Source organism: Mus musculus, chromosome 17, assembly GCF_000001635.26.
Source record: "Mus musculus strain C57BL/6J chromosome 17, GRCm38.p6 C57BL/6J".
NCBI classification, from domain to species: domain Eukaryota; kingdom Metazoa; phylum Chordata; class Mammalia; order Rodentia; family Muridae; genus Mus; species Mus musculus.
This window is the reverse complement of record NC_000083.6, coordinates 47,040,632-47,053,291: the sequence shown is the minus strand read 5'-3', so window position 1 is coordinate 47,053,291 and position 12,660 is coordinate 47,040,632. Positions and strand designations below refer to the sequence as shown.

Sequence of the window (12,660 nt, the reverse complement as noted above, 5' to 3'; positions counted from 1 at the left end):
CTGGAGCTGGCATTACAGGCACTTTGTGAGTTGCCACATGTGGGTGCTGGGAACCAAACTCTGGCTGTCCCCTGCATGAGCAGGAGGTGCCCTTGACTTAAGAGCCATGTCTCCTAAATTTATTTTTAGCTGACACATTTAGAGATTAAGAGGCAGATCCTGAAGCCTGGCATGGTGGCACACATCTTTAATATCAGCACTGGGGAGGCAGAGACAGGTTTGGTAGGTTTGAGGGCAGTCAGGTCTACATAGTGAATTCCAGGATAGCCAGAGCTAATAGTGAGACCCTGTTTATAGATAGATAGATAGATAGATAGATAGATAGATAGATAGATAGATAGATAGATAATTGATAGATAGATAGATAGATAGATAGATAATTGATAGATAGATAGATAGATAGATAGATAGATAGATAGATAGATAGATAGACAGACAGACAGCAGGTTCTAGAGTTTGGTTGCCTGGATTCAAATGCTTTCTTTTTCAGCTCTTTTCTTTCCTTTCTCCAGCTGTTCATTTTCATCTGAAAATAGGAACCATAGTGAGGTCTACAGGGTAAGATTGCCACAAGGACCCCTTTTGCGTGCCCAACAGGTTTAGCAGAGCTTCTGAGTTAGAGTGGCCATTCCCAGAATACCTTCTGTAATTATATTGCCTTCTCCAAAAAGCTTCGGCCAATGTTGATTCATTGAGGGTAAAAAATCAAGTCCCCTGGTGTTCTCATAGGATCTATCTAACTCTTACATAAAAGTTTTTAAATGGTAGTGCATGCTGGGTTTCCCAATTTGCCTGCACTATGAGCAATTTCTCCTGGGGACTAAGGGTTATCATTCCCTCAAACAGGTTCTGTCTGCCTAGTGGTCAAGAGACTAAATTGACAGCCTTTAACCCTGTGAGAGAACTGAGCTCATTGACCTGGGATAGCAAGTTTGACAAAATTTGTCCTTTAATTAAAGGGATAGTGAGTGCTCAAATGCATGTGTGTGCATGACTGAGTGCTAGAGAGAGAGAGAGAGAGAGAGAGAGAGAGAGAGAGAGAGGTTTTTTGGTGCTTTTTGAGACAGGGACTCATAACCAAAGTGGATTATATAACCAGGGATGACCTTGAACCTCTGACCAACACGCCCCAAATTCTGAGATTACAGTCATGCACCACCACATCCTTTCAACTTCTCTTTTTAAATGAAAATTTATAATTTAAACAGTAGCACCACCCTCAAGTCCTCCTCGTCCTCCTCCCCTTCTCCTCCTCCTCCTCCTCCTCCTCCTCCTCCTCTTCCTCCTCCTTCTGGTGGTGGTATTGTTTCAAGACAAGATTTGTCTGTACATCCCTAGGTGTCCTGGAACTCACCCTATAGAACAGGCTGGCCTTGAACTCAAAGATTCAGCCACCTCTGCCTTCTGAGTGCTGGGATTACAGAAGCTAGGAGGTGCCCCGCCCCCTCCCAGTGGACCTCTGCTTTCTAAAAGGCCCTAACTTGCTTTCCCAAACAACTAGTTTGTCCCCAGGGAAAAAAAGATGGCACATCTGGCTGGAGCAGTGGCCCTCAGTCACCACAGAACATTAGAGTACACCTCAATCAGAGCTTCTGGAAAGATCCAGGTTGAGCTGCACAGGTGCACAACTAACCCTGGAGATTTTTCAAAGTCCTCAGGGGGCTGCGGTGGTCAGCAGAAGCCTTGAGGTCCAGTAGGCTACAGGAGACAGGGGCACTCTCAAACCCAGCTTTATGTTTTGTTTTGTTTTGTTTTGTTTTGTTTTGAGGCAGGGCCTTGCTATGTAGCCCTGCATTAGCATATATCTCAGGCCTTGCTCTGTAGCCCTGGACAGCCTGGAACTTAGCATCTATCTCAGAATAGCCTCACCCTCAAATCAATCCTCCTCCCTCAGGATTTCTAGTGCTGGAATGGAAGGTGTGAGCCACCCACACCTTGCTCTTCGACTCATCTTAAGTGCCTTCCTGAGTAACCCTCAGTGGATAGATCTGTAAAAGCATTCTCTCCTCTGCTCTCAGAAGACCTAAGTTTGCTTCCCATAACCCATGGTGGGTGCTAGATCGATTTAGTTTTGTTTTGTTCTGTATTATGCCTGTTGATATGTCTGTGTGTCACGAGCATGCCCGTCATCTACAGAGGTCAAAAGAATGTATTGGATCTCCCAGAACTGGAAATATGAATGGTTGTGAGCCACCGTGTGGACCCTGGACATCATCAAACCCAGGTCTTCCGTAACAGAAACAAGTGCTCTTAATGTCTATGTCCAGCCCCTCAAACCCACATTTTTAAAAAGCTAGTCATAGGGGTTTTTTAAAAACATCTCTGTGCAACAGACAGAGGCCATTATAGAAAACCACAAAACAAGTGTTTGTGGGCGCAGGGAGGTGCCCAGCACCAACTGATCTGTCTACAACACAGCTCCTACACCTAAGGCTTGGGGATTGTTGTGAAAGAGGAGCAGGAAAGTTGTTAGAGGAACAGGAAGTTTGCTGTGAGATTGTGTGTCCTAGAAATGTCAGAGGGGCTACAGCCATGAAGGCTCGCCAACATGGCAGCTACATGAAGGTAGATCCCTGAATTCCAGGACACCTGGACTGTACAGAGATAGCTTGTCTAGAAAAATAAAAAATAAAAAATAATAATAAAAATAAAATAAAAATAAAACAAGCAAACAAACAAACAAACAAACTGTTTAAGGTGAGTTGAGCGTTGGAAAGAATCCCAGAGGCTGTCCTCTGGACATGGACACACACACACACACACACACACACACACACACACACACACGCATACCCTGTGGCCATTTGTCACAATCTCCTGGGGGTTTGGCCATGTAGAACACCAGGCCCACCTCCTGGAGACTGGAGTTTAATTGGCCTGGGTGCACCTGAGCTCTTGAGATTTTCTTTTACCCTCCAGACAATCCATGCCCAATACAAGAACCATGTTCTTGAACAATGAGTCTCCCAAGTTACCATGTACACCAACCCTGTGGAGACCTAATCACCACAAAGATTCTAGTTCAGGAAGTCTGGAGTGGAGGCCCTGATCCCACGCCTCTGCCAAACTCCAGTGTGGTGAGGATATTGCAGTTCATTCAGTGTGCTTGTAAGACACATTTTGGTCCTCAAGACCGCTCAGTGTCCGGGTGGTCTTTAGGGTCAGCATGTGCCAGACTCGGGATGGTCTCTGTTGGAAGTACAGACCTCAGACATAGCCCCCTGCTGCAGCACAGGTCATGGTCATCATGGCTTCAAACAGCAGCAAGGACCACAGACCCCTGCATGGCCTTCGGGGTATTAGCATTCTGTCTAAGCTCCACTCCACAGTTACCTGGCAATGGCCAGGCAGGCCCGACTCAATATAAAAGGGGCTGCTTGCCCCCTCCTCATTTTCTTGCCCTCTTGGTCTCTTGTTCCTCTCTTGCTCTTTCTCAGCTTCCCTTCCCTCCTCTTTCCCCATTCTCTTCCCCCCCCCCCCCCCATGCTCATGGCCGGCCGGGCCCTTCCTTTTCCTCCCCTCCCCTCCCCTCCCCTCCCATCCCCTCCCCCTCCCTTCTCTCTCTCCTTTCTCTGCCTCCACTACCCCCTTAACTCCGCCCCCCAGGCCCTGAATAAACTCTATTCTATACTATACCATCTGTGGCTGATCCCTCTGGGGGAAGGGATGCCCTGGTATGGGCCCGCTGAGGCACCCCCTTCCCCCATACCTGGCCACACCTCCATAGAACATATCCCCCTCCTCTTTATCTTTGTATAAACACATTAGGTGGTAACTCAGCCCTGGTTGGCAGCGTAGACTACAGACATCAACATGGCTCTCCTAGCTTCAGCAGAACCACAGAACCAGACATGGCCCTCAGCAGCAGCACAAACATCACACGGCCTTCCGTGGTAGCACAGCTATGGACATCAGTGTGGTCCGCAGCTGTGGTTAGGACCACAGACACCCACATGAACCTCGGGCTTCCACACGGCCTGATACAGGGGAACATGGACACCAACGGGGCCTCTAGGGGCAGCAAGAACCATAGAGGTCTTTCAAGAAGGTCAAATCTAGAAAATAAACTGTTCTTCATCTTGTCCATCCTGCCGTTGCTCAGAACCAGGGCAGCCACACAGCTGGGCAGTATTCGGAGGCTGTGTCTGCGCACTCTCCAGGCTGCTGCACGCTACCCTGCCAGCCTTATTCAGCAAGGACACATTCTCCTGTCCACGAAAGCTTTCTCTCACAACGATTAACCCTCCCATTCCCGGCGCTGTCCTGTTTCCAGTATCACCTCCCTCCACTGTGCACTCGCCATTCCATTCCTCCACCTTCCCTACCTCGGCATCACCACTCACTGGAAACTGCACTGTGTCACATAGTACATATATATATATTTGCCCAAAAAACTTTGCATGCAGATACTCATTGCAACGAGCCATTGGTCTGGTTCATGGTTCTTGTTTCTGAAGTACTGTAAATACTGGACCATTGAGGAGATTGGTCTCAGATATCCTGTTGATGCCCAGGGTCAGGGTGATACTGCACTAGGCAGGGCATCAGGGGACAAGGTTTTGTGCAAGCTCCTAGCTGCTGCATACCTCCCCACACCAAGACTCACTGGGCTCAGTCTTTGTGCTTGTAGGCTGCAGGTAACACCGCTACCTGGCACTCTCCATCTCCCAGGGGGCAACCATCATGGGGGGGTGGGGGACAGCCATGGAGGTTCTGTGTTGAAAACTGGATGGCTAGGGCTGGCCTCACTCAATATTGACCTGTTTCTATGGAAACTCCAGGCCACTGCACATCTCCCTACTCCAGTGCCTGCAGCCCCATGGCTAATTGGGCATGACCTTTGCTGCATCAGAACCCAAGCTGGGCTAGCCAGCATCACCCTTGGCCAAAATGGCCTCTGACTTCCATCCCTGACTAAGTGATAACTGTGTCTCATCCCATTGGTGGGAGCTCAGCTTCATAATCTGATGTGACTGAGTTATTGGTGTTCAAGAAATATGGGCTCTTGCAGATCTAACTACCTTTGACAGAAAATGAAAGTTTCTCACAAAGGTCTGTCTGGGTTTTATGGAGACCCTGTCTCAAGGAAGAGAGAGAGAGAGAGAGAGAGAGAGAGAGAGAGAGAGAGAGAGAGAGAACACAGTAGACCTCATTTCACTAATCACACAAGAGGAAGGTATTGGTCTGTTACCATTTTATAGGTAAGCGAATCCCAGAAATCTGTGACTGTAAAATAGCGGTTCTCAACCTCTGGGTCTCGACCCCTCTGGGGCTTGCCTGTCAGCCATTTCTTTATAGTCTTTAGGATTACACTCATAACAGTAGCAAATCGACAGTGAGGAAGGAGCGATGACATCATCTTCATGGTGGGAGTCACCACAACATGCCTTGTTGAAAACCACTGCTGTGAAAGTCTCCCCTGGGCAGTCTGCTGCTCTCCTGTTGTGGGATCGCTAAGAATCTGATTCAGCCTCTTGCTTTATCTGTGTGTGTGTGTGTGTGTGTGTGTGTGTGTGTGTGTGTGTGTGTGTGTGTCCATGCGTTATGGTGCACATGTGCAACGGAAGACAGTTTAGGGTGTCTGTGTTCGCCTTCCATGTTGTTTGGGACAGAGTCTCTTTCCCCAGGGCATCCATCAGCCTAGCCAGCCCGCAAGGTGCTGGGAATTCTTCTGTCTCCGCTGTGCACTTCACCATAGGTGTGCTGGCCATGTCTGGCTTTATTTGCATGGTTTGGCTGGCAGGTCGGGGTCGGGGCTTCAAACTCAGGTCCTAATAAATAAATAAGTAGCGTAACGCATCAGTCTGAAGAGGTATGTAAAACAATAATAACAATAAAATATACATAGTAAATTGCTGCTACAGGTTAGACCTTGCCAGAAACCTTTTTGCCCAATGTGTTCTTAATTCTTCACATTGGCCTTATAAGGTAGATATTGTTAGCTATGGTCATTCTATTTTGTAAAGTTTCTCCACTGACCTGTTTCTAGAATCTTCCTTTCTTCATTCCGTGTGTGTGTGTGTGTGTGTGTGTGTGTGTGTTTGCGCACACACACACACACACATTCTGGGGGGCTGGAGAGATGGCTCAGTGGTTAAGAACACTGGCTGTTCTTCCTGTCCTGAGTTCAATTCCTAGCAACCACATGGCCACCCTGACATAAGCTAGAGCCATGTGCAGAGAGGAACAACATCTATAATGGAATACTCTTCTGGTGTGCATGGAAACATACCTGTTTTATATAATAAATAAATAAATAAATAAATAAATAAATAAATAAATAAATCTCTAGAATTTATCCTTGACTCTAAAATGTATAAGAAGCGACCTTCGCTCTGCTAAGTGGGTTTGATCTCTCCTGAGGGCTTCCGCCGTTCTGCTGTCTGCCTGACCATCCATCAGTGGTGTTAATGACGTAATAACGCTCTCTATTTTAAAATAACAATTCACCTCAATGTTCTTGAACCCCTACAACCAAACCCTTTCAGGTATTGCGGATGTCTACGGATGTGCTGAGGTCCAAGCTCTCGCTCATACATACAGTAGTGACTGACACAGACAGTTCACCAGGTAGCAATGAGATTTATGCTATGTCTGTGAAGTCATGTGAAGTCTGTGGTCTTGGTCAACTATATAGATTCTCTCAACATTCATGACAGTTTAAATGGGAGTGTAGAGTGACTAGGCTCAAAACGAGAGGTGACCAAGCCCAGTTAGAATATGAACGCATGTTCAAAACCTCTCTACTACACAGATCCATAACCTGGAGAGTGACGCTGAGGCTAGCCTCAAAGAGCATAGGCTTCCACAGGCACGGGTAGCCAGAAAGAGGCCAGTGACACCCAACTCTTTCTAGAATCTTCAGTGGTTCCTCAGGCAATAGATAAACTATGAGACACCCTCAAGTGCTGAGTTAGGCCCCTAGGTCAGGCAGGTACGATTCATTAAACATCATCTCCGTAGAAAAAGGGTGAGTTATTAAACCAGCAAAGTCCTTTGCTCTTTCTCAGTGAGTGGCAACCAGAAGACATTAGCCAGGGACACACAGCAGACCTCCCATCGTTCCTTGGGGGAAAACATCAACAAAATTAAAGAGACCCCAGCAACACAGTTCCAGAACTTCGGATAAAGGAGTGGCAGAAATTCCATCGATTCTGTCCTGTTTTCTCAGCCTTGTCTGGTGGTTGCCTGAAGGAAAACACGGTCTGTTGAGCTAAATTCTTGTCCAAACAACACAATTCACTTCCTCCTCCTCCTTTTCCCTTTCCTTCTCCTCCTTTTCCGGCCCCCCAAGGCTTCTAGAAAGTAAATTTTACAGCTTTCTTTCAGTAATTCTTCCTTGGGTAGCAGCTGAGCTGTGGCTTGCAGTATTCGCCTTGGGGGGGGGGGGGGGGGAGTTGTTCCTCACAGGGAGACATCCCCTTCCTGCTGGGACTTGAGCTGGTGGAGGGCGCAGAGCCGATCAGTCTACATCCTGGGCACTGCAACTTTTTAGATCCTTTGCCAAATAATGGTAATGGTTTTCAAAAACATGAGAGATTTCTGATTTTTTTTTTTTGTTGCCGTTGTTGTTTTACAAAACCACTATTAATTACATTGGTGCCCAAATCTAAAAAACACAGCATCAGAAAGACAACCACAGAGCTAGAAATGGTGGCGCACACCTTTAATTCTAGCACCTGGGAGGCTGAGGCAGGGGATCTCTGTGAATTCAAGGTCAGCCTGGTTACATAGCGAGTTCCAGGGCAACTAGTGCTGCATAGTGAGACCCTGTCTTGACAAAAGCAAACAACTACCTCTGAATTGCACTCATGAATTTTTTTAAGCTATAAAGAAGGGGCCGTGGATGTACACAACCACCTCCATTGAGGCATTACCTCCATCATTTTATCCTGTAGGCAACTTTGTGGGGGGATTTTCTTGATTAATGTAGAAGGTCCTGAGTTCAAATTCCAGCAACCACATGGTGGCTCACAACCACCCGTAATGAGATCTGACAGCCCCTTCTGGTGTGTCTGAAGACAGCTACAGTGTACTTATTTATAATAATCTTTGAGCAGGAGCAAGCAGAGACTGAGCAAGCAGAGTTGACCAGAGAGAGCGGGGTTGACCAGAGCAAGTGGGGCCGACCAGAGCCGGCAGAGGTCCTAAAATTCAATTCCCAACAACTACATGAAGGCTCACAACCATTTGTACAGCTGTAGTGTACTCACATACATAAAATAAATAAATAAATCTAAAAAAAATCTTTTTAGAAAGAAAGCATATTTTAAATGAATAAAAAAGGTGAAGTGTGGCCAGAGAAAGTACCCAAAGTAAAACTCAGCCCATTATACAAATGCATGCACATATGAGCATGTGTACCTGCATGCACATGTGTGCACACCACAGGGACATGGGCATACAACATACACTCACACACATAGAGGAAGAAAGTGTACCATATTGTCCAATCACAAAATGAACACACAACATTAATATCTGTCCTATAAGTAAATGACCTAGACCTGGGGAGGCAGGGCAGGGAGGAAGGACTCTTAGATGGCAGCTAGGAAAGTTAAGAAGTGAGCTAAGTTTTAGAAAATTATTTTTAAAAACAGGCCAGTGAGATAGCTCAGCAGGTCATGGTGCTTGCTCTGCAAGCATATGACCTGGGTTCAAATCCCAGGAGCAACATAAGGTAAAAGGAGAGAACCCACCCTACAATTATCCTCAGGCCTCCATATGTGGAAGGGGCACACACACACACACACACACACACACACACACACACACACACCACACACACACACGTGTCAAACGCACAGAATAGTAATTTCAATTTGTACTAGAGAAACCCATAAAGGCTCAGGGATCAATAGACCAGTTACTAGTGGGAGTTAAGGGGGAGAAAAATAAGAAGATGGGTGGAAATACTGGTTATGAATCGGGCAGAAGGCTAGGTGTGATGGTATCTGGAGAGCCCCGAGTTCAGTCCTAAGCACAAAATAGAACCAGCAAGCAATTAAAGTCTTGGAAATCATCACTGTCCCTCCCACACACACCTCACCTTCACCCCAACTAAAGAGCTCCAGTTTGTCCCTTCAAAGGGTAGGGTAGAGGTTGAGTGGGCATGGGTCATACTGTAGGACCAGGCTGCTAAGGGAACAGCAGGCTGAGGTGAGCGCTGGAAAGGCAGAGCCTCAGGCCTCCTCCACCACTGAGATGCTCCCTTTAAAGGGAGATGACCTTTAAGATGGAGAAGCCAGTAGAATCTGGTCAAAATATATTGTATTAGTGTAGAGGAATTTAAATCCAGCAACATGACTACTCTGGCAAGGGATCATATTTAAAGACCTAGGTCTGTGCGATCCAGCTGGAAAACAGACATGCCCTAAACACACACCTTTAATTCCTCTGCCTGGAATACAGATACACCTTTAGAACACACCTTCAGTCTGAAACAGTGATGTCTAATTGAGGGGTAGACAAAGTGACAAATCAGAAAAAGATTTGACAGAATAAGTCAGAGACCAGGACACACTCAATTCTCACAAGAACAGACAGGAAGGAGGGGGTACCTAAGAGCAGTGCAGGGAGAGAGGCGGAGTTGAATGCAGCTGAGCTTGGTTAAGTTCATGCGGTTCCATTCAGTTCTGTTCAGCCGGGGCTGTCGGTGCGGTTCAGTTCATGGCGTTCAGAGGCAGTCCTTCCAAGCAGAGCAATTCAGTCAGAAGCCGAGAGAAGCCAATTCAAACCAGTCAGCTTGGAGAACAGCTTGAGCCAGAACAGCTGAGTCAAACCAGCCACCCAGAGTTCAGAAAGAACTAGAGAGAGTGAGTTTGTTCAGCAGTAAGTCTCAGAGGCTGAAACATTCTCAGCCTAGGTTAGCAGACAGAGGCTGGAAGCTGAAACCTTCAAGGTCCAGGCTTGCAGGGGATTAGATTTTTGGAGGCTAGCAGCTTCCAGGCCTAGGGATAGTTAGATAGAATGCTCTGGGCTCAGCCCAAGATTTGTATCTGCACAGCTTGGGGACGGCTTTTGTCTCATCCCATCCTCTGAGGAAATAAAAGCATCATTTGCTTATTAGATTTCCAAAGAATGAACAAACTTCTTTAAAAAGAATGTAGGCGGAACCTTTTTTCTCCGCCAGCAGTGAGGGAAGCTTTTACGTTAGACCTTCCAGTGGCGTCGGTCCTATTTCCCATGCTGCACTGTGGGCCTTTCTCTTTCGCTTCCGGTCTCAGGCGCTGCGGGAGCCGTGGGTTACCACATGGCCAAGTCCAAGAACCACACCACACACAACCAGTCCTGCAAATGGCACAGAAATGGCATCAAGAAACCCCCGTCGCAAAGCTACGAATCTCTTAAGGGGGTTGACCCCAAGTTCCTGAGGAACATGCGCCCTGCCAAGAAGCACAACAAGAAAGGCCTGAAGAAGATGCAGGCCAACAATGCAAAGGCAGCGAGTGCGCGTGTAGAGGCCATCAAGCCCAAGATGCCAAAAGGACCCAAACTCAAGCGGCTGTCTTTCATCGCTCACCCTAAGCTTGGGAAGCGGATTCGAAGCTGCATGGCCAAGGGTCAGAGGCTCTGCCAACCGAAGCCTAATGTCCAAACCAAGGCAGGGGCCAAAGCTCCAGCTAAGGCCCAGGCTTCAGCTCCAGCCCAGGCTTCCAAAGGTGCTCAGGCCCCCAAAGGTACCCAGGCCCCTGTGAAGGCCCCATAGAAAAGGCTCCTACCAGTGTGAAGACAGACGGACTGCTGTGACACACTTCCCCACACACTATTTGCAGATGACCAGTGTCCTATGCTGTTCTTACAAATAAACTCAGGCAAGATCTGTAAAAAAAAAAAAAAAAAAAAAAAAAAACGTAGACATCAATGAAACTATTCAGTCAGAGGATGCTGTTAAACCTCCCCACGATGTCAAGCTTCTACCAATGCCTGCTAGGCATCAGACGAAAACTTTTAACGTGAGATATGAACATCAGAATTGCCAACAGGGAGCCAATAAGAGCATGAAGGACTCATATAATGCAGGATGGACAGGGGAAAAAAAACTAGAAGAAATGAAGCAAAAACACTGGTTCAGATTCCCCAGAGAAAAGTGTAAAAGTATCTCTTACTCTCTTGTAGTGATTGTCACCTCGGAGGCTTACTGCCTCCGTCTGCTAACCTAGGCCTAGTCCTAGAAGCTTCCAGGCTCCGTACAATCTAATCTAGGCCCACAATGTTTTCAGCCTCTGAGACTTACTGTTGAATAAGCTCACCCTTTCTGGTTCTGATCTCTAGTTGATGGGTTCAACTCGGTTGTTCCAGCTCAAACTCCTCTCCAGGCTGGCTTCTCTTTCTCAGCCTCTACAGAATTGTTCCACTTGGCCTCAAACTATCTCTAGCAATCTTTTCTAATCTTCTGACTCCTTCTCATTCTCGGGCTCCTTCTGTCTTTACCCGTGTCTAGCTTGTTCTCTTCAATCTGTCTCTGTAAAACTCTCCCAGTAAAACTGCCTCCTCCTCCCTCTCTGAGCTGCTCCACTCTCCCTCTGAACTCTACTGCACTGTTCTCCAGGAACTCTACTGAGTTCTTCCTGTGTTGTTTGTCTCTCCCTTAAGTAGCTATCCTTTTCTCTCTCTCTCTCTCTCTCTCTCTCTCTCTCTCTCTCTCTCTCTCTCTCTCTCTCTTTCTCATGAGAGTTGGGCAGATCCTATTCTGTCATCTCTTTCTCTGATTCATCACTCTGCCTCTCAATCCTCAACCACACATCACTTTCAAACATGGGTGCTTCCTTCTACAAACTAACTTCACCGTCATTGTTTGGGATTAAAGGTGTGTGCTAAGGCTGAGCCACACCACAACTAGAAACAGATTCAAATATCCTGTAACAAAAAAGGAAGAATATGATCTAGTTACCCCCTTGTATGTGTGCGTGTGTGTTCTCATGCGTGCAGATTTTGGTCTCGGGAATTGAACAAGCACCCTTACCAGCTGAGCCATCTTGCTAACCCTGGGTGGGTGGGTAGGCTAGAGTGTAGAATTATCACCAGGGCCTTGACTTGTGCAGTTTTGGAAGCTGAAAGATCTTCAGATACATGCTGAAGACCCGAGAACCAGGCACGCTGATGGCTACCGGACCCTTTCCAAGTCCAGAAGCAGTGAAGGCGGGTGTCACAGCTCAAGGTTGCTCAGACATTTTGTCTGTCAGGCAAGAGATGGGTTTCAAGTGCCTTGCCCACAACAGTGAAGGTGAATTGTATTGTATTACTCCCACCTTGTCTGCAGGAGACCCTGAGGGATGCCTGATGTCCTAGATAGTACCACGTGTTATTACACTTTTTTCTGTCTACTCAGACTGATAATAATGTGTAATTTACAAATTAGGCTTGTCGTGAGTTTGACAATTAACATTACAAATGGAGACTGGAGAGAGGGCTCAGCAGCAGTTATGAGCTCTCACAGAAGACCTGGGATAGGTTCCCAGCTCCTACATGACAGGTCACAGGTTGTGACCACCTCTAGTTCCAGGGGACCTGCTGCCTTCTTCTGGGCTCCGAGGACTTGTTAGGACACTAGGCACACACAGAGCACATATGCACACATGAAGCGAACACTCATACATACAAAATAAAAATAAATAACCATGAAAGAAAGAAAACTTAAAATCCAGAGAAGTTAGGTTA

General features: G+C 46.9%; 1 pseudogene; it reads left to right on the top strand.

The window, feature by feature from the left end:
• Positions 10,112-10,825, top strand: Gm4945 (predicted gene 4945; annotated as a pseudogene).